At 36.1% G+C, this 26,363-nt stretch overlaps 1 protein-coding gene across 8 annotated transcripts in view; it reads left to right on the forward strand.

Annotated features, from left to right (window-relative positions):
- CELF2 (CUGBP Elav-like family member 2) overlaps window positions 1–26,363 on the forward strand; it is a 1,226,917-nt gene that overhangs the window by 394,831 nt on the left and 805,723 nt on the right. For all 8 annotated transcript variants that reach the window (XM_079914891.1, XM_079914887.1, XM_079914888.1 and 5 more), the window contains one exon: window positions 1,462–1,526. The gene's annotated coding sequence lies outside the window, so the exon portion shown is untranslated. The remainder of the gene's footprint in view (window positions 1–1,461; window positions 1,527–26,363) is intronic.

A 26,363-nucleotide genomic window follows, 5' to 3' on the forward strand; every position in this document is an offset into this window, starting at 1 on the left:
TGGCTTTTGGGGATTCTACAGTAAGTTATGCAGAAATAGTGAAATCCATTGAAACGGCTTGAGGTAGGGATAAGGAGGAAATGTTTTGACAAATATAAAAACAGACAAGCAAGGGTAGATTAAATGCTATTGCATTGGTAAGAGTAATTTTCTTTAGTGTTTTGAGCCACTGGCGAAAATCCATGTACATTTTATCTTTTACTCCTTAATCACCCCGCCCTGACTATGTGACATGACACATTCATCAGCGTGGTACTCTTATGTTAGAGCAGTAGGATGATGTAAGGAAAATCCATACTTTAACAGGAGAAATAATGCTCTCTTCCATGACAGAAGCAATGCTTCACATCAAGAAGCAAACCTGCAGGTCATCCATACTCCATGCAGACTTGTAATATCTGCATACCAAAGTAGCCCATAAAGGCCTCATGTGAAAAGAGCATTTAGAAAACAAGAACAAAGAAGCTTGTTGTAAATTCTGGGTAAGCCATTTACATCCTGACAGAAGAAGGATGGGCTTAATTATCTTTCATAACTCCTCTGCTACTGACTGAGGATCTGCTGTGCTTTAAGTAACCATTTTATTTTTGTTGCTAAAATTAAAGTGGTTTGCTATAGGAGATACCTTAGGTGAAGTTTGCAGTGGAGACCAAATTTATCCCTACGATTTTTAGCTCTTTGCGCAGTTCATGAACATGAAAAGGAACTTTTTGGATTTGGCTGCAGAGACTTTTTACATTAATATTTCATCCTTCTTAGAAGTTTCTGGTGTTTGTGGAATCTTCTTCCTGGGCCCTTCTGTCCCTTGAATTATTCTCAACACTACATCCCCCCCAAAAAAGGTATCAAAGGAAAAGTGGAAGCCCCGGTAATCTTGGTATTGCTATCATTCCTAGAAATTTCAGTGTTGATGAGTTAAAGGAAAAGACAGGAGTCTGTCTCAGAGAGGAGGACAGGACTGTAGGAGATGCAGATACAGTAAAAATATAAATAATAATAATAACTCTTATTGTTTTACAGATTTAGAAAAAGAAAGAAGGAAACGAAAAAAACCCAAACAGTAATCAAACCCCATCATGGTGTATCAATTAAAATGGAAGGGAATTACATGCAAATGCTTCAAATAGAAAATGCAGAATACCTTTCCACTGATGATTTTTAGTTGTCAGGACAAGTGAGACCCAAACAGCAGACAGAATGGTCCCAGCATGCTTGTTGCCTTTTTTTGTTTGCACAGTAGCTGTCAATTTCAGCCTTGCAGGTAGTGGAACCCAGCGGGAGGCAGGGGCGGGACCCAACCACGAAGCCTGAACTGAGAGCAAATTTAAATTACTGAGCCTTTTTTTTCCTTTTTTATTTTTCTACTCTGCGACAAACTGAAAAGATTCCAGCACGCTAATTTAACCACCCTGCTTCTTCTTTGCCTTTTTTTTTTTTTTTTTTTTGTCTCCCTGCTTCCAGGATAATTAAAAGAGAAACCTGTAAAGGCAACATTCCTGTGACCGAGTTGGTGCTGCAACGTGCTGGTAAGAAAACACATTTAATTTTTTTTTATCTTTTTTTTTTTTGCTTTTCCTTTTTTTAAAAAAAAAAGAGCTGAAGGCTTTGTCTGTCTAATGCAGTCATAAGCGTGGCTTCCCTGCCGTGAAGGGTTAGCATGTAATGAAAAGGTGAAATTGCCTGATATGTGACCTTCGCGTCATACTTATAATGGGTAATGACAGCATCCCTATGTACCCTGATGATGCTTCTCTCTGCAAATTGATGAGTCGCCCAGTTGCAACAGGGCTAAGACTGTCGCACTATGGCAATTAGTTGTTGATTGTTTAAGGTTGGTGTTTCAGTGTCCTGTCAGGGAGAATTCTCCAGTTCTCCAAGTTACTGGTTTGCAGGGGTGTCATGGGTTTTAATAGGTCCCTTACAGACCGTAACTGTTTTGTTATTTACTCGCGAAACAGGAAGTACAATAATGAAACTTTTTTTTAAGTAACACTGTAATTATCCTATACTTCCTTAGTCCAGATAATGAAACAGCCTAAAGTGAGCTCTGAGTAGCGTTATTTTAATCCCTTTCATCTACAACTTGTCAGGAGTTCATTAGACAGTTAACTGTGGACAGCCTAGATCATCAGGGGACCTTGAACTTGAGATGCCAACTTTATTCTCTAAAAGGACAAATTTTCCTTCAGTCCAATTATATTCAACAAGTACTTCTTTATATGCTGCCTGGGACTGGGACTGAGAATGTTCTTGCCTGTTACTCTGTTATGGGGAGAGACTGAACCTAGATGGTGTGACTTTTCAGCAATCAGCTCTTCATTCTACTGTTAGGACTGATCAGATCACTTAAGCCACATTTCAAAATGCATGACTGTTGACTCTGAGATAAAGTTCCCAAGGTTAAGTCTCCTACAATCAATTCCTCCTGTGCATGTAAATTTTGTTTATGTCAGTTTGCAACGATGGTCAGTACGTTTTAGACTGCATTTGCATATTATAAAGAAAGAAGAAAACATAGAAATCTTACCTGTCTTGCAAACCAAATATGTCCTTTGAGCATATATCCATGTGGCAAACTTTGAGCTTACCCAGATGCTAGCCTCAGAAGCTGGAAGACACAGGAAAGATTGAGGTTGGTTAGTGAGTGTGCTTGGATTTGGGTCAAGAAACTTAGGAAGAAATTTTCTTTTATTGCCTTTAAAAACACATGTAAAATATCGAGGGATATTTTTGTCTGTTCTCCATGGTTGTTTGTGAACTGTGGTGGTTTTTGTTTTTGTGCTGTTGTTTTCGGTTTTTAATAGATAAGTAAACATGTAGTGGGGAGATCGTCAAAAAAGAGAATGTAGTTTCCAAATGTCCATTAAGACCTTTTTCTAAAGAAAAACTATCCTGTGAAAGTTGGAAGATTGTATGCCGTTTGCATCCGGTAAGGAATGTGGCATTCCATACACTGGTAACATTTGGTCCCTAGTCTCTATAGCTATCCTATCTAATTGTGTCATTTCCACATTTAACAGCTCTGAACCGTGCCGCCCCGTGGGTCCTCACCGATGCCCCCCAGATCACTTGAAATGTCTAAAAAGACCTTAGAACGTTAGAAAATGCCAAGTATTAGAATAATTTCTGCCTCTTACAACAAAAGAAAATACTATGGATTTAATAGTTCGTTTTTAAAATCTGATTTTACCCACCAGTAACTGTCTACTAGGAACATTTCAGTTATAATTGGAATAAATTGTTGCCCGGTAACAAGCAACTAACTCTGAAGCTACTTTCCGTAGAAATCAGTGACTGGAAATAGCTACAAAGAGCTAAATGCAAGTCAAACCGCAGCACTTGCATTTCTTAGTTTTTTAAGAAAATATTCATTTCTGAGTAGTTTTACTATTCTACTTAAATTCTTGAATTTTTTTAATCAAGGTGCCTCTTCTAAGAAAATTTCTAATTGACCAAAATCCCTGATATGAAAAATAAAGGCCAATAGACCTTTGAAAAAATTCTTCTTTCTGATTCAAAATAAGGAAGGATAAGCACAACCTCTCAGACTATGAGTGTTAACAAGATTCTGGGCTAGCAATACCATTATATGTGAAGAACTGCTATCATCTCTTGCAGAACGTAATGTAAAATTATGGGTTTCACTGTAGGACTCTGTCATTTGAACTAGTAATCAGTCCATAATTCTACAGATTGCTGCAGTTAAAACGATGCTTCCCCGCATTAAAAAAAATATTGAATAACACTGAAATTACTTTAGAGTTTTACCCGTTCCATTTTTTTCCAAGAGAAACAGAACGAGTAATAATCCCAAATTCTGATATCTGAGTATACATAATATCAGAATGTCTTTTCTTCTTCCCTGGTTGAAGTGCTATGACATTATAATTTCAAGAGCAAAATTCTTCAGCAATGCTTCTGCATTTCCCATTTAGCTCTTGTGGCGATTGGGAATAGTTTTCACCTTCTAATTGTGCAGGTGTTTAAATAGAAAATACCTTAGGGAGAGGGTAAACACTGTCATTTTACACACAGACATACAAACAGACAAAATTACATATGACGCTAGAATGAAAATATCCAGGCAATATGAAAGCATAAGTAATGCTTTCTGAAAATATGACATTTGACATTTGCTCAATTCACTATAAATGTTTACTAAGTATCAACAATGTTAGAATATATGGGAAGTTGAACAATGACAAAGCCATATCTTGGTCATCCAGGGAATTACAATATAGTAAAATTAAACTGGTATTAAAAAAAAACAGAAAATGTAATTTGATTAATTAGCCTACAACGAACTTGACATTGTGTTAGTTTCTCGGGATCAAGGAAAATTATAACTTACTGTTTCTGACCTTTTAGAACCAGCATATTCTTCACTTCCCACTTTTGCTTCAGTTCTTCTTCTATAGTTACGTATGTTTTCTGTTTCTTGTGTTTTTAAAACATCATTATTAGTATACGTATAGTCAATATCTGTATTTTTTCCACTGTATAAGAAGAAGCACGAAGCACTAAACTGGATATCAGGAGATAGCCATCCTAATCCCTAATTACCCACTGACTTTGTTACTGAATCTTCTTAGGCCTCTGTCTCCTCATCTTTCCAGAGAGGAAGTGGCCACATCCAACAGTAAACATTTTTCAATTCTACCAAGATAAAGATGGGTAACTTCTAAGGAAGAGAAAGAGGAATGCCAGTTATGAAGGCATTGTGGTCCAGTGGTTTAAACAAAGTACAAGAGAATTATCAATGAGTAAACCACAAGTCCTAGCCTCTGCATTTGGGCTGAGTTGATGTGCGGTTATTCCAACCCCTTGATTTCATACTGTCTGCTCTCTTCACTGACATGGTAATGCCTACAGGACTAGAGAGAAACACTGCAACAGAACAGCAAGGGTATATAAAAAACACTGTTCTAGCCCCTACTGAAATGCTTCCTACATGGGACCCAAGAAAATAAAGAGAATATCTCTCTCCTTAAAAGTAAAATACAGAGCAATGCTTCTCTTAAACACATTAAAAAATTATTATATGTACATTAGTATCCATCCCTAACACTTTAGAGTAATGAAATAATTTTTGAAAAAGTCATAGTTTACAACCTATACATTAATAATAGAAAACATATTATAGGGGTAAAATTAGAATATTTTCTAAAGCCTATTTCTAAAATATCCATCTTATATTTCCTGAGTAAATACATAAATGCTTAGGTATACTAGATATCATAATCCTCTTGTTTTCTTCCTGCCTCCTTGGTTTCCTATTGTTTTTACAAAAAGAAGATGAAGAAATACATGATATATATACATATTAGAAACTAGTTTAATTTTTTTCTTTATTACCATCCAACTATGAATTAATCTTTAAGAAACTCAGGTTTGGAAGGAGGTAAAGAGAAGACAAGTTGTTCTTAGATTATTTCTGTCGGAGGAGTAGCAAGACAAAAGGGCTTGTGATTTCTTCATTCATTCAAAATTTGTTCTTAAAGGCATTGATAGACCCTGGTTAAAGAAAGAAATACAGTTCCTGTCCTCAAGAAACTTAAAATATAAGACATTTTAAAACAAATGAACATAAAATACATCATTACAAAAGTGCTATGAAAGAAAATTTCAAGTGCTCTGACAGAAACTATGCAGGAGGCAAGTAAGATTGGTGGGCTCATGGAAAACTATTCTAACCCAAAGACAGAGATACTCTTTCTAAAGTGAAAAAAAAATACTTATTTCTGTTTCCTCGTGTCTTTGGGTAGTGGAATTAAGCAAGTTCTTCGCTTACCTGGAATTTTGCAATTACTCCCTGACTGGTCCCCGGTCATTTTTAACACAGCAGCCTGAGTGGCCCATTAGAGATGTGATTCGTATTGTATTACTCCTCTGTTCAAAACACTGCAATAAAGATACCTTGGAAACTGATAACAATGGTTGTATCCAAGAGGGAAACATAAGGGTGGAAGAAAGGGCACAGGGATGAAAGGAAGGCTTACTTTTACTGTGTACCCTTTTGCACCTTATGAGTTTTCATGTCATATCCATGTCTTACCAGTCTGATGAAATCATTTTAATTTAATTGCCATTTTAAAAAAATCTCTCCATGCTCTCCATGTCATTCAGTAAAAGTCGATTCCTTACAAGGGCCTATACTAGGATGAGTATATGATTTTTCATTTGAACCTGGACATTTTTGTGAGTAAAAGGTGGTAATATTCATAATTACCATGGGACAACAAGCATAAAATAGAGCTGTCCAGGGCCAACAAGGGTAAACCTAACCCTACACATCTCCATGACTCTCTCACCTTCTTCTCTTGCCCTGTGTACTCCAGGCACATTTATGGACTTAAACACAGAACACACCAGGTATGCTCTGATCTCAGGACCTTTGCACTTGCTCTTCTCTAGTCCTGATCATTCTTCTTCTAGATGTCCATATCAATTGTCTGCTCACTTCATGTTTTGCCCAAATATCACCCTCTCTGATCACCCTATTTATAAGTACAACTCACCCTCACCTTCCCTATCCTCCTTCACTGCTTTATTTCTCTCCATAGAATGTATCACCAACTACTATAGTATATCATATATTTTGCAATTTATTATTGGACTCTCTCCATTAAAATAGATGTTTTATAAAGGCAGACATTTTGTTCTGTTTTGTTTACTGCTGAATCTCTAGCATCTAGATATACCTAGCATATAACAGGCACTCAGTAAATATTTGTTTAATGAATGTTGGATGTTATCAAAACTGTCCATATCATCCTAATCAGTAGACTTAGGGCTATGTTCCAGGCTGAGTTCCAGAAGCTGTGTCTGAGTGCAGAAGAGCAGGAGACTGGCTCAGAGATGTGGGGAATGGAGTCAGGGAGGCTCAGAAAGACAGATTCAGAAACAGAGAAGGTCAAAAACTAAAATAGAAGAGCCAAATAAGTATCAAATCCAAGGGTGCAGATGAAGATACAAAGACAGGTGGAGACATAAGACATAATCAGAGGTGACAAGAGGCAACAAGTAGGTTTCATAAGACAGGTGGCAGGTGGGGGCAGTAATAGATTTCTGGTATTCTATATATGTGCAGAATTTACTAGAATGTGGACTAGATCATCTGGAATAAGTTAGATATTTCTCACACTGTACCTATGGCTTTGCTTGGATATTCAGAGGACTTTCTTAAGGAACATCTGTAGTTGACTTGAATAGTAATGAACTGATCTGGTAAGTGATAGGCAGCTAAAAGAAAGCCAAGTTTGAAGGAAGTGGGAAACATTTTACTGAAGTTGTTTTTATAACTGCATCATTCAGTCTGACATTTTCTGTGTACTTTTTAAGTAGCCCTTGAGCAGTATGAATAGCGTACCTGAGAATCTACCAGTTATAGGATGATGTAAGCAGGTCACAGAGAAATGCACAAAACAAGTTCTTTTGTTCAATTTTGTTTGAAGCTACCATATTTGTATATTAAACAGTCCTATGTTCTGCAGGTGATGTTATAGGGATATAATGCTCTCTGAATGCTCATCTTTTTAAAGGTTGTTATAAAAAAAATTAAAATGTGATAGCATGCTTTTCTGGCAAGGAGATAATTTGCCAATATACGATTTTCTGAGTATTTTTATCATGCTATGCCTGTTATCTAGAGGACCTATGTAATTGAGGGGTTGGGGGGTGAATCCCCAAAATTCCATCTATATAAAAGTTTCCTGAGTCCCTTTGCATCAGTCCTATCCTCCACACCTAGCCTTTAGGCCACTGATCTGCTTTCTGTCACTATAGAGTAATCTACATTATATTAAGTTTTATGTAAGTGGAATCATATAACATGTACTCTTGTGTCTGGCTTCTTTCAGCATCATGCCTTTGAGAGCCATACATATTGTTATGTACATCAGTAGATTTTTAATTGGTGAGTGGTATTTCATTGTACGAATATACCACATTTTGTTTATCCATTTACCTGTTGATGGACATTTGGGTAGTTAACATTTGGAAGCTCTTATAAACAAAGCTGCTTGAACATTCATATACAAGTCTTTATGTTCACTTCTCTCAGGTAAATAGTTAAAAGTGAAAATGCTGGGTCTTAGGATAGGTGTATGTTTAACTTTATAAGGAAAAAACAAAGTGGCGAAAAAATTTTATGCTTCTGTCAGGAATATATGAGTGTTCCAGTTGCTAGACATCTCTGCCAACTTCTGGTATTGCCAGTCTTTTCAATTTTAGTCATTTTAATGGTGTTTGGTGGTATCTCACTGTGGTTTTAATCAGCATTCCGCTGAAGAGTAATAGTGTTGAGCATCTTCTCATATGCTCATTGGCTTATTGTAAAATGTCTGTTCAAATCTTTTATTTGTTTTTTATTGTGCTGTGTGTTCCCTTAATACTGAGTTGTAGGAATTCTTTTCATATTTTGAGCAAAATATCTACATGGAAAATATTTTCTCCCAGTATGTGACTTTTCTTTCTACATTTTTTAATGGTGTCTTTCAAGAAGCAACATTTTAAAATTTGGATTAATCCAAATTTAACCAACGTACCATTTTTTTTTTCTTTTATGGTTCATACTTTTTGTGGTTTCTCTAAGAAATCCTTGCCTGCTAGAAGATGACAAAGATTTTTCTTCTATGCTTTCCTCTATATGTTTTAGAATTTTAGCTTTTACATATAGACCTATGATCCATCTTTATTTTTATGTTTGACATAAGGTAAAAATCAAGGTTCAATATTTTTATATAGATATCCAGTTGTTCCAGCACCATTACGGAAAAACTTAGTCTTTCCACCATTTAATTACCTTGGACCATTGCCAAAAATCATTTAACCGTGTATGCATTGAAAACAGGTAATGTAATTTCTCCAGCTTTGTTTTTCTTTTTCAAAATTGTTTTGATTTTTCTAAGTTGTTAACATTTTCATATAAATTTTAGATGTAACTTATAAAGATTTTCCTCAAATAAAAAGCCTGCTGAAATTTTTATTGGAGTTGCATTGAATATGTAAGCTCAATTTGTAGAAACGACATTTCAACTACATTGAGTCTTATATCTATAAACATTTATTTAGTTGTTTTCCATGTATTTAGTTATTCTTTAGTTTCAGCAAGGATTATAGTTTTGAGCATACAGGTATTTCTCCAGTTGTTAAATTTATCCCTGATTATATAATATTTTTGGATATTATTGAAGTGGTATTGTATTTCATTTTTAAACTTCTGTTGCTCTTATATATAAATACTATTGATGTTTGTATGCTGGCCTCCTATACTGCTGTCTTCACAAGTTCACTTTTAGTTTTAGTGGATATTTTTTGCATATATATTTCTTAGGATTTTCTAAATACACTATCAACTTTTGATCAAAACACTTCATCCTTGCCAATTTGTATTTCCTTTATCCCTTTTCTTAATTGAAGTAGCTAAGATTTCCAGTGAAGTGTTGACTAGAAATAGTGAGAGTGAACACCCTTCATTTGTTCCCAATCTTAGGAGGGGAAACATTCAATCTTTCACCACAAAGTATGATTTTAATTGAGGTTTATTCATGCATACCCTTTATCATATAAGGAAGTCACATTCTATTCCTTTTATATACTGGGAATTTGATTTGCTAAAATTTTATTACAGATTTTTTGGTCTCTATTCATAGAAATACTTGGCGTCTTTCTTTTCTTGTAACGTCTTTGTCTAGTGTGCTCTTAGAAGGACACTGATCTCATAAAGTAGGTTGGGGAGTATTCTTTCCTCCTTTATTTTCTGAAACATCTTGTGTAGGATTAGTATTATTTTTCTTCCCTAAATGTTTGATAGAATTTATCAGTAAGCTACATGGGCCTGGAGTTTTCTTTGTGGGAAGACTTTCAGTTAAAAATTCAATTTCGTTCATAGATACAGAGTTATTTAAATTTTCCATTTCCTCTTAGGTTAACTTTGGTCATTTATGTTATTTATGAATATATATATTTCATCTATGCTATCACAATTATTGCCATGAAATGTTCTTTGTATTCCCTCATCCTCTGAATGTTGTAGGATCTGTAATAGTACCTCCTCTATCGTTCTTAATAGTAGTTTATGTTTTCTCCTTTTCAAAAATCAATCTACTAGTTTTTACTTCTGCTATAGCAAATTGCCACAAACTTAATGACTTACACAATACAAGTTTACCACTTTTTAGTTCTGTATATCAGAAGTCTGACACAAATCTCACCAGGCTAAAATCAAAGTGTCAGTAGGAGCCGCATTCCTTTCAGGAGACTCTAAAGGAAGATCCATTTTCTCACTCATTTGGATTGTTGACAAAATTCAATTCCTTGTGGTTATAGGACTGACATCTCCATTTCTTTGCTGATGACCAGCTGAGGGTCATTTTCAGCTTCTAAAAGTCATGCACATTCCTTGGCTTGTGGACTACATCTTCAATCTTCAAAGCCAGCAACAGTGTGTCAAGTCCCTGTCACACTTCAAATCTCCCTTTCTTCTTCCATCTCATCTCTTTAACCCAACTGGGAAAGGTTCTCCACTTTTAGGGACCCATGTGATGATCCTAGACCCACCCAGATATTCCAGGACAATCTCCCCATCTCAAGATCCATACCATTAATCACATTTGCAAAGCTTCTCTTGCCGTCTAACACATATTTACATGTTCCAGGGATTACAGCATAGACATTTTTCTACCTTCTATGCCAGAAGCTTATGTATTGATTTTAGCCTTTTTTTTTTCTTTTTCTAATATATACCTTTAAAGCTATAAACTCCCCTTAACTAAGTCATACAGTAACTGTATCCCACAAATTTTAACTTATTTGTTTTCATTATTTATTCAAAATAATTTTAGTTGTTTCGGTAATTGCTTCTTTTTCCCATGGTTTTTTAGAAGTGTGTTATTTAATTTCCAGATACTTGGACTTTTTCTACATGTATTCTTGTTGCTGATTTCTAATTTAATTCCATTCTCATCAGAGGACTAAATAATATCATATTTTCTAAATTTTTGTGGCAGCATATGGCTTACTTTGGTGAAAATTCCCAGTGTTCATAAAAAGAATGTATATTACGCAGTTATTGGGTATAGTGTTCTATAATTGCCATTTCGGTTGGTAGTATCTTTCTCATCTTTTATTTTCTTAATTAATTTTTTGTCTATTTGTTCTATCAGTTACTGAGAGTACTGTAAAGTCTCCCTCCATGAATATAGATTTGTCTATTTCTCCCCTTTAGTGTCTCTTAGATTTTGTCCTACGTATTTTGAAGCTTTATTATTAGGTGTATATATATTTATAATTGTTATATACTACTGTTGTAAATAGTAACTTTTTTCATTATTAAGTGCCCCCTTTTCTCTAGAAGTCCTTACTCTATTTTGGTTAACTTTTTTCTTTCTTCTCTTCTTTTGTATTAATCAGATGTTTTTGAAAATTAAGAAAAATTTTAAGTTCTGTTTATTGGTTTTCTAGCTATATCTCTCTGAATTATTTTCCCATGGTTGCTTAATTACAATGTACATTTTAAAGTTAATATTGTTAATACTCCCATAGTACATTTTTATTTACCTTCCTTCTTTTGAGTTATTGTTGTCCTATATATTATATTTACATACATTATAAACTCATCAATAAGTTGCATTTTTTTTTTTTTTTTTTGCTTTAAACAGTCATTTCTCTTTTAAAGATATTAAGAATGAAATAAGTTTATATAGTCTGAACACCTTCCTTTATATTATTTGTAGAGCAGTCCTGGTAACAGATTTTCTCACGTTCTATTTATCTAAAAATATTTTAACTTTATTTTTTAAGATAGCTTCACTAAACATAGAATTTATTATTGACAGTTTTATTTTTCTTTCAGCACTTTTATTGTATCATTGCAATATCTTTGGCTTCTGTAGTTTCTTAGTGGAAGCCAGTAAACCATAGCATTCTTCACCTATTATTACTGTGTATGTTTTCTCTGGCCGAGTTCAAAATTTTGTTTGCTATCTTTGGATTTCAGCAGTTTAACTACAATATGTTTTAAAATTATTTTCTTTGTTTTAATCCTGTTTGAAGTTTATTAAGTTTGTTGTACCTGAAATTAATGTTTTCTACCAAATTTGGGGGAGATTCTGCCATTATTTATCCAATTTTTTTTCTGTTTATTTCTCTCTTCTTTTGGGAACTCCAGTTACATATATTATAGTTTGATTTTTCTTAAATTGTTTTTCTCTCTGATCTTCAAATTGGGTGATTTGTATTTTTCAATCTTCACATTTACTGATACTTTATTCTGCCATCTCCAATCTGCTGTTGAGCCCATCTAGTTAATTTTTGAAGTTTATCAAATGTTTTAGTTGTCAGATTTCTGTTTTTCTATGGATCTATTTCTCTTTTGAGATTTTCTTATCTTTTCACTCATTGATATTATACTTTCTTTAATTCTTTGAACATATTTGTAATCACTGATTTGAAGTTTTGATTTGCTAAATTCAACACCTGGGACCACTGGGAGTCAGTTTCTATTGACTGTCTTTGTTCCTGTTTATGAGTCACACTTTCCTGTGTCTTTGCATGTCTAGTAATTTTTGGTTGTAAACTGAACATTTAAGATGATACATTATTGTGACAGTGCATTCTATAGTGTTCTGAAAATTGTGCTTTTTTATTCCAATATTCAGTTAATCCACCTGGACATGAACTGCAATATTTGCTTTCACTATAGTATTTAGCTGCTGGTATCTCTGATCAGTTCTTATGGCTTCCAAATGCTACTTTTATTAGTTTGACCTCCTGGAAGTCTCCCCTGTGCCTGTGTAATTTGGTAGCTAGGGATTTTGGCAAAGGTTTTACTCATATTTGGGGGCTTACCCTTTCAATGGTTTCTTTGCTTCTAGGAATTTCCTTCTAAATCTAGCTTCTATATCCTTAGGATCACTTTTCTGACACTTTAAATCCCTGAGGCTTCAGCTTTCTCCTGGCTATGTTGTAACTGGAAAATGTATTAAGCTTAAAGAGCAGCAAAAATATATACTTTGCACCATGCATCTTTCATCTTTCAGTAGTAGATTCCTCTCTGACCTCTTCCTGCTTTGTTGTCAGGCCCTACAGAATTTCTCCTCACCATGCATAGTTTGTCAGCCAGACACTACGGGTTTTTGGTTTCATTTCTCTGCAATTATCTTGCTTTCAGGACTTCATCTTTACATTTCTAGGTGCTTTTCCAGTGTTAAACTATGATCTCTGGAAATATTTGCCGACAAGTCTGTGTTTTTCCACCACTGTTTTCTTCTGCAGTAGCCACAGGGATTAGGGAACTACCTTACAGTTCTTACCTTTTATAATTATGGGGTTTTGTTTCCGAGAATAAACAATCTCCAGCTTTTGTATACTTGTAGACACATCCCAGTATCATTAAACTATTAGAGTCTTTTTGTGTTTATCCAGCTTTTATAATTTTATCTGGGAAGGGTTTGCACAACCCCTTACTCCCCCCACCATGACTGTAAATTCTTTTTGTAGGCATATTAACGTATTTTCTTTGTCTGATGTCACAGGGACTACAGTATTTAAAAGGTGAGAAACTAATCCAAAGAGTAAACTGTTTGGCTTTCTCATGTATGTTAATTTTAAACCCGCCCTACAGTCATTACACTCTCTTATTAAATGGCTAATACATTCACATTTCACTCATTTTAAGAGTTAGAAACATTGAATCTTATAAAAAGGTCTATAAATGAATAGCATTTAATGAGATTTTTTTTTTCTACTTTAGAACAAACTGACAAGATTCCAGCACACTAATGTAATGACTTCAAGGTCTTATTGTAGCTGACTATGGGGCTTCCAGTGAGAGTCGTAATTATATTAGCTTCATATGGAAGGTAGACAATTAAGTTATCAGTTGTTTATTCTCAGGCTTCAATCTGGACCTTAAACACCGCCTATCAGAATAAAGCCAATACCACTGAAAGAAACTGGGCAATCTCAGTATCAATTTGTTAATATTCTCCCCAAGATAGATGCTGTTTACAATGATAATTAACAAATACACATAAAAGAATATGCATTGGAGAGAGCAAACAGTTCACTTGTGTCTATGAAGGTATGTATTAAAGTGGAGATCCTTGCCATTGCACTTTGGGGTACTGTTGTGTCTTGTATTGTGTCCCCCCAAAAAAGTTATATTGAAGTCTTAATCCTTAGTACCTCACAATGTGATCTTATTGGAAATAGAGTCATTGCAGATGGAATTGGTAAAGTTAAGATGAGATCATCCTGGCATAAAGTGGGCCCCCAGTCCAGTATGACTGATGTCTGTAAGAATATAGCCATGTGACAACAGAGACACATGGGTAGAACACCTTGTGACAGTGAAGTCAGAGATTAGATTTATGTAGCTGCAACCCAAGAAGCTTCAAAGATGCTGGCAAACTACCAGAAGCTGGAAGGAGGCAAGAAGGAATTCCGTTATACATTTCAGAAGGAACGTGGCCCTGCCAACACCTTGATTTTGAACTTTTAGCCTCCAGAACTGTGAGACAATAAATTTCTGCTGTTTTAAGCCACGCAGTTTGTGGTACTTTTTAATGACAGCCCTAGGATACTAATAAAGGTTCCATTGCTAGATGTGTACTTCGCAAGTTTTAGTAAAGATAGTCAATTTTCTAAGGAAAAATCTTAAGAAGGAAATCCTGGTGAGGAAGGTATATGACATTGTATGTTGAAGAGATGTTTGGTTGTTCCTGGTGCCCTTGAGGCTTTTTTTGGATGTAATAGTTATATGTCTATGTTTATTCATCATATTTGTTATACAGCTCAAGGAGAATAATCATTAAGTCATTGAAGGAAAACTGAGATTCCTTATGCTAAATTATTTGTCCAGAGTCACATACTAAGCTCTGGAAGAGCAGAAAAATAAGAGAAGCATGGCATTTTTCACTCCCAGTTTGTCCTCTAAACTATATCTGAGCCATTCAGTATTAAATATCTGATATTTAATACTAACTTTTAATCATTAAAAAAGTGAACATCTAAAAGGGAAAGAGTTTGAACTCAGAAAAACCAGGGATTATAACTTAAAAACAAATTCCTTGTGTGCTGCTTTTAATTTTATAACAGTGCTATGTTCTGTAAGATTATCGAGGAAGACCTCTTTGAGAAGGTAACAGATTCTAGAGTGATGTGAGAGAGGAAAGCATAAGATATTGAGGGTAATAGTATCCAAGGGCAAAAGGAAACAGCATATAAAATAGCGCTGTAGCAAGAACAAGTGTAAAAGAGTAAGCTATCAGCATGACTGGAGCAGAATAGCAATGAGAAGAATGGTAGGAGGGAAGAGAGGTCATACCCTGTGAGCAGAGGTTGGCAAACTTTTTTCTGTAAATTGCTAGATAGTGAACATTTTATGCTTTGCAGCCCATAACGCCTATGTAACAACTCAACTCTGTGCTGTAGAATGAATGAAAGCAACCATAGACAGTATGTAAATAAATCAACATGACTGTGTCCCAATAAAACTTTATTCATGAATACTGAAATTTGAACTATATATAATATTCATGTGGCAACCATTTAAAAATATAAAAGCCATTCTTAGCTCACAGGTTGAACAAAAACAATAGTTTGCCACCCCCTACTCTGGGGCGTTGTAAGACATGGTGAGAACTTGAGATAAAATTCTCTGCATGAGAGGAAGTCTTCAGGAGGGCTTTGAACTGAGCAGTGACAAGATTTGATTTTTATTTTTAAAGGATCACTGTGGCTACTCTATGGATAATAGACTGTTGGCAGAAAACTCATGGCAGCAGGAGAACAGTTGGGCTAGTCCTGTAAGAGGTGATGAGACCAGGACTAGGATGTTAGCTGTGGAAGTGATAAGAAGGAGGCAGCCTTAGGACAGAATTCAAAAGAAGATCTGACAGGTTCTCTGATGAACTGGGAATGCTGTCCCTAACACAGAGGTCAACAGGAAAGACGGAGAGGAGGATTGACAAGATTTCAGGGTCAGAGTTTCCAAAGTAGCATTCCAAAATATAATTCAGGAGCTTTCATGTTGGAAAGGATAGCCATGGGCTATATTTGAACAACTCCCCCGCAGTTACGTTTCTAGAGCACTTTTCTGTGAACACATGTAATGACTTCCCTCTGCCTCTCTCTGATTTGGCTAGGACAGTTACTGTTATGTTCACTGTAAAAATGAAGCAGGTGGGCAGAAAGGGAGTACAGAACTCATGCAGAAGCACTCAGTGGGCTCCTTCTGGACGGTCTCATTGTCCAGCCCTCCAGTCTCATGTTCTCTGACACCTTGACCAGGACCCATACCAATTTCCCTCTGCCTCACTCATATGGATGTAGATGTATCAAAAAAGGCAACATACTGAGTTACCAATGTTGCAAGTCAATTACTGGCAGAATTATTCAAGTTCTTGTGCTTGGCCAGTCCGAGAAAAAAGAGTTGAAAAGTAATTTCTCTTTCTGCTTCCAGATCAACTTTTCAGGGTGGCAGCATTATCTAGGAAGAAACAAAAATGCAATTATACGATTTGAGGACCCCTTTCTGGGGAACAAGTGTAATTCAGTCCATCGGTAGAACAAGAACCAAAAACCCAATGTCCCATAAAGAAAACATTTTGCCCCCTAACTCATATGCTCAGTGTACATTGTTCTCACAGGTAATTTAAGGCTAGCAAAAAATCCTCCTGCTTACTTGATAACACTTTGTTCAGATCCTGTCTGTAATTTCATGGAGAAGAAGGCTTAACTTCTAAGTAATGAACCCTTAAACTTCCAATTTTGAGCAATTAAGATCAGGGAGTGCATTTTTCTGTGAGTGGGCAGACATTTTCTTCCTTTTCTTCTTTTGTATGTTCCACTTTTAAACTGTTTAGCTCTTTACTTTGTAGTGTTTGTTGACAATTCCCTCTCATTGTGTATACTGTAGCTTCTGAGTCACGTTGGCACCTGTTCTACTAAAGTTGTCTGTGGATTGCTGCTTTCCAATACCAAGACTGCTGGGGTTTTGTGTTCGCTTGAATACTTATTCCAAGGCAGAGAGTTAGTTAGCAGAGATTAGCAAGAAGCAATTGAAAAAATAACTTGGTAAATTTCTGCAAACACAAGAATGCCCCTGGCAAAGTCCCATGATTTCAACTTGATTCAATTTCATGCCATTCGTGTTTGCAAGAAAAGGTTTTTTTTTTATCACTCTACATCTCTCCTTTGTGACGTAACTCATCATCCAGCCCTTCCACTCTGCCTCACCCCATGTAGGTCCACTCACATGGTAGGAATTATTCAATTATTCAAATACCTTCTTGTTTACTGTCAATAAGGTATTTGACTTGAGAAAGAAAAATGGAGCTGGAGGAATCAGGCTCCCGGACTTCAGACTATATCCTCAAAGCTACAGTAATCAAGACAATATGGTACTGGCACAAAAACAGAAATATAGATCAATGGAACAGGATAGAAAACCCAGAGGTAAACCCATGCACATATGGTCACCTTATTTTTGATAAAGGAGGCAACAATATACAATGGAAGAAAGACAGCCTCTTCAATAAGTGGTGCTGGGAAAACTGGACAGCCACATGTAAAACAATGAAATTAGAACACTCCCTAACACCATACACAAAAATAAACTTAAAATGGATTAAAGACCTAAATGTAAGGCCAGACACTATAAAACTCTTAGAGGAAAACATAGACAGAACACTCTATGACATAAATCACAGCAAGATCTTTTTTGATCCACCTCCTAGAGAAATGGAAATAAAAACAAAAATAAACGAATAGGACCTAATGAAACTTAAAAGCTTTTGCACAGCAAAGGAACCCATAAACAAGATGAAAAGACAACCCTCAGAATGGGAGAAAATATTTGCAAATGAAGCAACTGACAAAGGATTAATCTCCAAAATTTACAAGCAGCTCATGCAGCCTCAATATCAAAAAAACAAACAACCCAATCCAAAAATGGCCAGAAGACCTAAACAGACATTTCTCCAAAGAAGATATACAGATTGCCAACAAGCACATGAAAGGATGCTCAACATCACTAATCATTAGAGAAATGCAATCAAAACTACAATGAGGGGCTTCCCTGGTGGCGCAGTGGTTGAGAGTCCACCTGCCAATGCAGGGGACACGGGTTCGTGCCCCGGTCCGGGAAGATCCCACATGCCGCGGAGCGGCTGGGCCCGTGAGCCATGGCCGCTGGGCCTGCACGTCTGGAGCTTGTGCTCCGCAACGGGAGAGGCCACAACAGTGAGAGGCCCGTGTACGGCAAAAAAAAAAAAAAAAAAAAAAAAAAACTACAATGAGGTATCACCTCACACCAGTCAGAATGGCCCTCATCAAAAATTCTACAATCAATAAATGCTGGAGACAGTGTGGAGAAAAGGAAACCCTCTTGCACTGTTGTGGGAATGTAAATTGATACAGCCACTATGGAGAACAGTATGGAGGTTCCTTAAAAAACTAAAAATAAAACTACCATATGACACAGCAATCCCACTACTGGGCATATACCCTGAGAAAATCATAATTCAAAAAGAGTCATGTACCACAATGTTCACTGCAGCTCTATTTACAGTAGACAGGACATGGAAGCAACCTAAGGGTCCACTGACAGATGAATGGGTAAAGAAGATGTGGTACATATATGCGATGGAATATTACTCAGCCATAAAAAGAAACGAAACTGAGTTATTTGTAGTGAGTCTGTCATACAGAGTGAAGTAAGTCAGAAAGAGAAAAACAAATACCATGTGCTAACACAGATATATGGAATCTAAAAAAAAAAAAAAAAGGTTCTGAAGAACCTAGGGGCAGGACAGCAATAAAGACACAGACATACAGAATGGACTTGAGGACACAGGGCGGGGGAAATGATGTAAGCTGTGATGAAGTGAGAGAGTGGCATGGCCATATATACACTACCAAATGTAAAACAGATAGCTAGTGGGAAACAGCCACATAGCACAGAGAGAGCAGCTCGGTGCTTTGTGACCACCTAGAGGGGTAGGATGGGGAGGGTGGGAGGAAAACACAAGAGGGAGGAGAAATGGGGATATTTGTATATGTGTAGCTGATTCACTTTGTTATAAAGCAGAAACTAACACATCATTGTAAAGCAATTATACTCCAGTAAAGATGTTTAAAAAAATAGAAAATAAAATAGGGATTGGAAAATTCTAGCCTGTGGGACAAATTCAACCCGCAGCCTATTTTGATAAGTAAAGTTTTATAGGAAAACAATCATGCCCATTTGCTTAAAAAAAAAAAAAAGGTATTTGAGAAGTAAGTTTGCTGCTGAAGCCAAGGACTAATCGTATGTGAAGATTGTCTTTTATTACCAAGTTGAGAACATTCATAGTGTTATGATATCAATAAACATCTCCTCTGGGAAAAGGCCATTAGCTCCAGAATCCAGGAAGAGGGGGTATAAAAGTAATCCTATCTTGCTGGTGGCCTGACATCAGTGTTTGAATGGGTATCTATGCTTTCATCCTACTGTCAAATATCTTTAACCTAAAAATTTTTATAGCAAGTAAAAATCTGCACTAAATATATTTGCTGGCATGCAAGTTTTGAAAAATAAAAGCATTAAATGCCCTAATACATAACCAACTTCATGGTGGGAAAGTATTTATTTCTCATCAGAGTGTTAACAGATTATAAAATATTGTTTTTAATGAGAATCTTTGGATTTTCTTCAATCACACTATTTTTGCTGTGTTTTTTTTTTCTTTTAAGAGCTATGATTTCATACATTCCTCATTTTCTTTTTCATAAGGTTAGTAAACTGTGGTTGCCCCCATTTTGGCCTTTAATGTTCAGGTTCTCTTAGACCATGTTAAAAGCCCAGTATCCACCCCTACCTCTGTTCTAAGTAAGGATCTTAGCTGTTCTTGCTTTTTGGCCCCATCGGGAGACCAATATATTTTTTTTTATTATATATTCCTTTAGTAAATCAGAATATTTTGAGGATAAAATAATGTAGTTGAAATTATTCTCAAAAAAAGAAGAAACTACAGAAATTTAGGTAATTTAAAGAAAAATATTATTTTCATTTAATTTCCATAGCAGCCAACTCAAATATCTGCACAAATGCAGGAGTTTAGAGAAATAAATAATTTAAAAGAATTACATTCATGTTATACTTTAAAATGGTGAACTACACTGTGAATTAAACCATCATGCTGAGAACAGTGACCACTCCAGTCTTAGGGCAGCCCCCTGATTGGACATTTCTATAGCATATCCCATAACATTGAGAAATAAAAGCATAAATTTAACAAATTTAAAAATAAGATTGTTGATTCAGCAATAGTTCTCCTTGGTATTTACCCAAAGGAGTTGAAAACTTATGTCCACACAAAAATCTGCACATAGGTGTTTATAGCAGCTTTATTCATAATTGAAAAGACTTGGAAGTAATCAAGATGTTCCTCAGTAGGCGAATGGATGAATAAAGAGTGGTAGATCTAGACAATGGAATAGTATTCAGCATTCAAAAGAATTGAGCTATCAAGACATGAAAAGACATGGAGCAACCTTCAATGCATATTATTAAGTGAAAGAAGCCAAGCTGAAAGGGCTACATACGGTATGATTCCAACTATCGGCTCAGCCAAAATGTCGTTCGTTTTTTTCCGTAAGATGGCTCTAGTAGCACTTAGTTGTCTTTAACTTCATTCAAAACAATTTTGTTAGATTGTATGTGACAGCTCTCATACCAGCGTGCATTTAAAAGACATCAAAATTGGTGAATTTTTGTGTAGCCTCTTTAATATTGAAGATTAAAGAAAAAAAGCAACGTTTTTGGCATATTATGCTTTATTATATCAAAAAGGTAAAAACGCACTGAAACACAAAAAAAGATTTGTGCAGTGTATGGAGAAGGTGCTATGACTGATCAAACGTGTCAAAAGTGGTTTGCAAAGTTTTGTGCTGGAGCTTTCTCGCTGGACGATGCTCCACAGTCAGGTAGACCAGTTGAAGTTGATAGCAAGCAAATCGAGACATTAATTGAGAACAATCAACGTATACCACGTGGGAGATAGCCGACATACGCAAAATGTCCAAATCAAGCATTGAAAATCATTTGCTCCAGCTTGGTTATGTTCATCGCTTTGATGATTGGGTTCCACATAAGTTAAGCGAAAGAAACCTTCTTGACCGCATTTCTGCATGCCGTGCTCTACTTAAACGTAATGAAACGTTCCATTTTTAAAACAAATTGTGACGGGCGATGAAAAGTAGATACTGTACAGTAATGTGAAACAGAAGAGATCGTGGGGCAAGTGAAATGAACCACCACCAGCCACACCAAAGGCCAGTCTTCATCCAAAGAAGGTGATGTGTATATGGTGGGATTGAAAGGGAGTCCTGTATTATGAGCTTCTTCTGGAAAACCAAACGATTAATTCCAGCAAGTACTGCTCCCAGTTAGACCAACGGAAAGCAGCACTTGACAAAAAGCATCCAGAATTAGCAGAAAACGCATAGTCTTCCATCAGGGTAACGCAAGACCACAAGTTTCTTTGATGACCAGGCAAAGACTGTTACAGCTTGGCCGGGAAGTTCTGATTCATCCACAGTATTCACCAGACATTGCACCTTCGGATTTCCATTTATTTCGGTCTTTACAAAATTCCCTTCATGGAAAATATTTCAATTCCCTGGAAGACTGCAAAAGGCACCTGGAACAGTTCTTTACTCAAAAAGATAAAAAGTTTTGGGAAGATGGAATTATGAAGTTGCCTGAAAAATGGCAGAAGGTAGTGGAACAAAAAGGTGAATACGTTGTTTAATAAAGTTCTTGGTGGTAATGGAAAACGTGTCTTATTTTTACTTAAAGACCAAAGGCACTTTTTGGCCACCCCAATATATGATATTCTGAAAAAGGCAAAACTACAGAGAGAGCAAAAACACCAGTGGTTGCCAAGGGTTGGAGAAGGGATAATTAGGCAGATCACAGAATGTTATTTAGGACAGTGAAACTACTCTGTATGATGCTATAATGATGGATACATGTCATTATACACTTGTCCAAACTCATAGAATGTGCAACACCAAGAGTGGACCTTGGGTGATGATGACGTGTCAGAGTAGGTTCATCGATTGTACGCATCTACCACCCTGATGGGGAGGTCGATAATGCAGGAGGCTATGCATGTATGTGTGGCAGGGCAGCAGGGGTTATATAGGAAATCATTGTTCCTTCCTTTCTATTTTGCTGTGAACCTAAAACTACTCTTAAAAAGTTAAGTTTATGGAAAAATAAGGTTGTTGAAGATAATGGACAATTAAAATTATAGGTAGTTTTCTTACCTATCCTTCAAGAATAAACGAGAGTCATCCGCTTTTCTCCCTTTTATCTGATAGAAGGTTATGTTTCCTGGCATATAAATTGCTTTTGTCAGCAGGTAAGCAAGACTTGGATGAGAAAAACTATAGACCCAATGCTGCTTAGTCCTCAGTTACATAACGGGTTTTCACCCACCAAAAACTGAAATCAGGCCAGTGTTAGGCTCTTATTTATTGAAGCTTACAACCCCAGTTATACTTTCTCCTCCTAATGTATGTTACACATTTTGTACATTTGATTTGTACCTACTGAGACTCAAACATTTACCAGAAAATTCTTAATTCAGAAGGAAGGGCCTAATGTACACATTTCTCTTCTAGCACCCAGGGCAGTTGGGACATTGTTACTATCTAATTTTAGATTAGAAAAAAGAATTGTTCTAGGAGACAAAGCCCTCTGTAAATTTGCCCAAATATAAAAATTGAGTTACAGTCATTAGAGGAAAATATTTTTCAGTTTTATTTGGACTTACCATGGATATAGTGCATGAGAGAGAATTGTAAATAAATTATTAAATCCAAATGACAGAAGTGACTGCCAGGCAAGGACTGGGGCCGTAAGAAGTCAGTAACTCATGAACACCATTGGCCATGCCTCTCCTTAGCCCCAGACATTTCTCGAAACAGACCTCCATCATTTCTGGCTGGGACGATTTCAGCTTTAAAAGCATTCACAGTAAAGTGGAAATTACTGGCAGCAACTGAATATTTTATCTGGTTTGGGAGCAATAAATAGGAGGGTAAAAACGCAAAGAATAGGTTAAAGTGATTGCTTTTGTTTGGCGTGGTTTGGTAAAACTGGAATGAGTTCTTAATCTTTCTTTCTACCATACAGAGAATTATTTGGGATAAGAAAGGAAAAATTCTTTCAGCAACAATTTACTCCAGAGCTGAGGTTATTAACTTTTCCAGTTTATTTTTCCCTTCTTTTGAGTTGGTTGTTTTAGACTTGAAGTTATCGTCCCAGTCACAGTTATTCTGAAAAGGCTAAAAGTTTTGACCAGTACCTTTGCCATTTGGGTTAATATGGTATTATTGGAAAATTTATCATTGGGTGAGCAAGACATAGGAAGATGAAGAAGGGAACCAATATCATTCCTTTGTTTTCAGAGCTCACGATTGTATGTGATGATTTTTCCCCCTTTTAATTGTAAATTGTCGACTCAAATCTCTAGTATGGAGGAAATCATGCGAATGTTATGCTTCATTTTCCTTCTAATAACTCAAAATAATTATTCACTGGCAGAAACATGGGCTTAGCAGTACATGAAATAATACAGAATCAGGCCTCATTGCATATGTAGAAGGTCCAATTTAGGCAAAAGTTATTTCTAGCCATGCATGATTCTGAATCATCAATGGCCATGTTTTAGATGTCCTTAAACTTATTAATGTTAAGGAATCATTTTCCTATCTTTTTTAAGCAGATATAGGAGTTTGCATTATAGGAATTGCTATAAGTGGGTGAATGATACAGATTTGCACATATACTTAGTGTCTGTGAAAAAGCACTGTAAATGGTTTGCATAGTGGGTAAGTTTTTGAGGAGATGATTCCATTTTGGAAATTTTTGGTTGTATTAATACCTTTCATTGCATGGGTAAAAATTCTATTTAGAAGGATAATTGTCCCTCAGTATCCCAATGCGTGTGGTAATTTTGGGGAACCTTATAAATTACTGCCAATACACAAAGTGTGTGAAATGTATGTTGTGATTAGTGTTCAACAGCAGATTGATAAAAACCACTCAATTTAAAATATGAAAAAAGTTGGTTAAAAAACCATGGTTTTGTAACATTAATGTTCTGCTAAATGTTAATAAGTGTTGGCTGCAAAGGGTCAAATCAATTTAAGGAACTCTGGGTTAAACAGTGTTAAAAAGGTTACTCTACTGCAGAACTTCATGCAAACTTAAATATGGTAAGAGGCATTGTGAATATTCGTGCCAAGTAAAAAGTTTGCGTTATTTACCACATTTACACCAAAGACAATTTCCTTCTTCAAACAACAGTGTATTTTTTTTTCTATATTATGATACTTTGCCACCTTGAGGGCCTTGCTAATCCTTGACAGACTACCCCTCCGAGGGCTAGCTAATTCCTAAAGACGGTAAATGTTCCTCCTGAATTAATTCATTCAGCTGCTATAATAAAATACCACAAACCAGGTGGTTTATAAACAACAGAAATTTATTTCTCACAGCCCTGGAGGCTGGGAAGTCCAAATGCAAGGCACCAGCCTGGTCCCATTCTGGTAAGGGCCCTCTTCCTTGTTCATGGCTGGCAATTTCTCCTTGTGTCCTTAAGTCTGGGAACAGGTGAGGGAGCTCTCTGCGGTCTCTTTTGTAAGAACACTAATTCCATTCATGAAGGCTCCACCCTTTATGGGCAGATGCCCAAGCATCTCCCAAAGACCTTTCCTTCTAATTCCATAATACTGGGGGTTATGATTTCAACATAGAGTCATCCCTCGGTATCCGTGAAGGATTGGCTACAGGACCCACCATGGATACCAAAATCCTCAGATGCTTAAGTCCTATAGTGGGCCCTCATATCCATGGATTTTGTATCCACAGATTAAGATAGCGATCTTAAAATCCCACAGGTACAATCCAGATAAACAGTTTAGTAAACAGTTGGGTCAACACTGGTAGAGTAGAAATGAGCAGAAACTTTGGAGTCAAACTTGGGATCAAAGCCAGCTCTGTTTCTTACTACCTAAAATAACAGGGGACAACTTCTCCAAGCGTCTATTTCCTCATCCATAAAATGGAGACAATAGTAATAATCTCTCAGAAAGTTCTTTGAAGGTTTAGTAAGATAGGATATGTAAAGCCCAGTTCCCAGTACCAGAGTGTTCAGTGTCTCTGTATGTATATACATTCAGTCTATAAATAGAGGAATGCCCATACCTAAGAGTGAGTAAAGTTTTATATCAGCCAGTTATTATCCTCAAGGTATGAAGTCATATTTATTTGCCTGTAAATAAAATCAACCAGTTAAGACAGTTTTAAGATTGCTGTCTGTCTTTGTTCTTGCTTCACCTTACTTTGGTAGTGAAATGAAAACAGAAGTCAAATCTTCCTAATATCAATTTCATTTTTTATACATTCCACCTACTAGGCTAGTCTCTGGACTTGTGTTTGCCCAACAAAAGAATGAAAGGAAGACTACAAAAACACAGCAAATTAAGTGATTCAAAGTATTCTATTTTAAAAAAAATGTTTCTCTTGAACTCTACAAGTTGTGAGGTTATATTCCTATCAAGATAGCTTTCAACTAATATACTTGTGACCTCTGGGTGGGTCAGGAATACAAGCCATTCTGTCTATATGCAACTAACCACGTTTGTACATCTTAATGATCAAAAATTCAGTCAACTTCCAACAGGTGAAGAATCTAAAAATTAAACATACCAAATAAAATATTGTCATAAATCATACAATGCCATTCTTAAGTAGTACACCTAATAATTAGGTGGACAGTATATCTGCTTTTCTGGATATGGGTTTTATTTTTAAATCATGAATTCCAAATCAGTTATGAGGAAGAGGGTATTTTCCAATGGAAATACGATCCCTTTTGTTGATTTTTTCTTTTTAGATAGTCGTTTGATGACGCTTTATGGGCAGCCTGTACTTTAGATCTCTTTATGTACTTTCTGATGCTACCAGGAATTGCCCTCTAGGGACACTATGACATTTCACTGGAGCATTCGAGTAATAATTTTTACGTCTCTGCTAAGGGGACTGGCCTCACTAAGAGTCAACTTCTTACTCAGTCATTGATAATAGGTTTAATTACATTGACTGCCATTTCTGAGCCTTATTGCCAAGATAAGATTCATGCTGTTACAGCATAATCTTTATTAAAATGTTAAAAGCAATGATGAGTAACACCAAGGACCTGCATTTATAAGGCATGACTTTACAAAGGTAACATGTATTCATCTCCTCATTCAGCAGATGCTATTCCCTGTAAACAGTTCTACACATTTTTATTTCAGTATAC

Source organism: Stenella coeruleoalba, assembly GCF_951394435.1.
Source record: "Stenella coeruleoalba genome assembly, chromosome: 2".
NCBI lineage: Eukaryota > Metazoa > Chordata > Mammalia > Artiodactyla > Delphinidae > Stenella > Stenella coeruleoalba.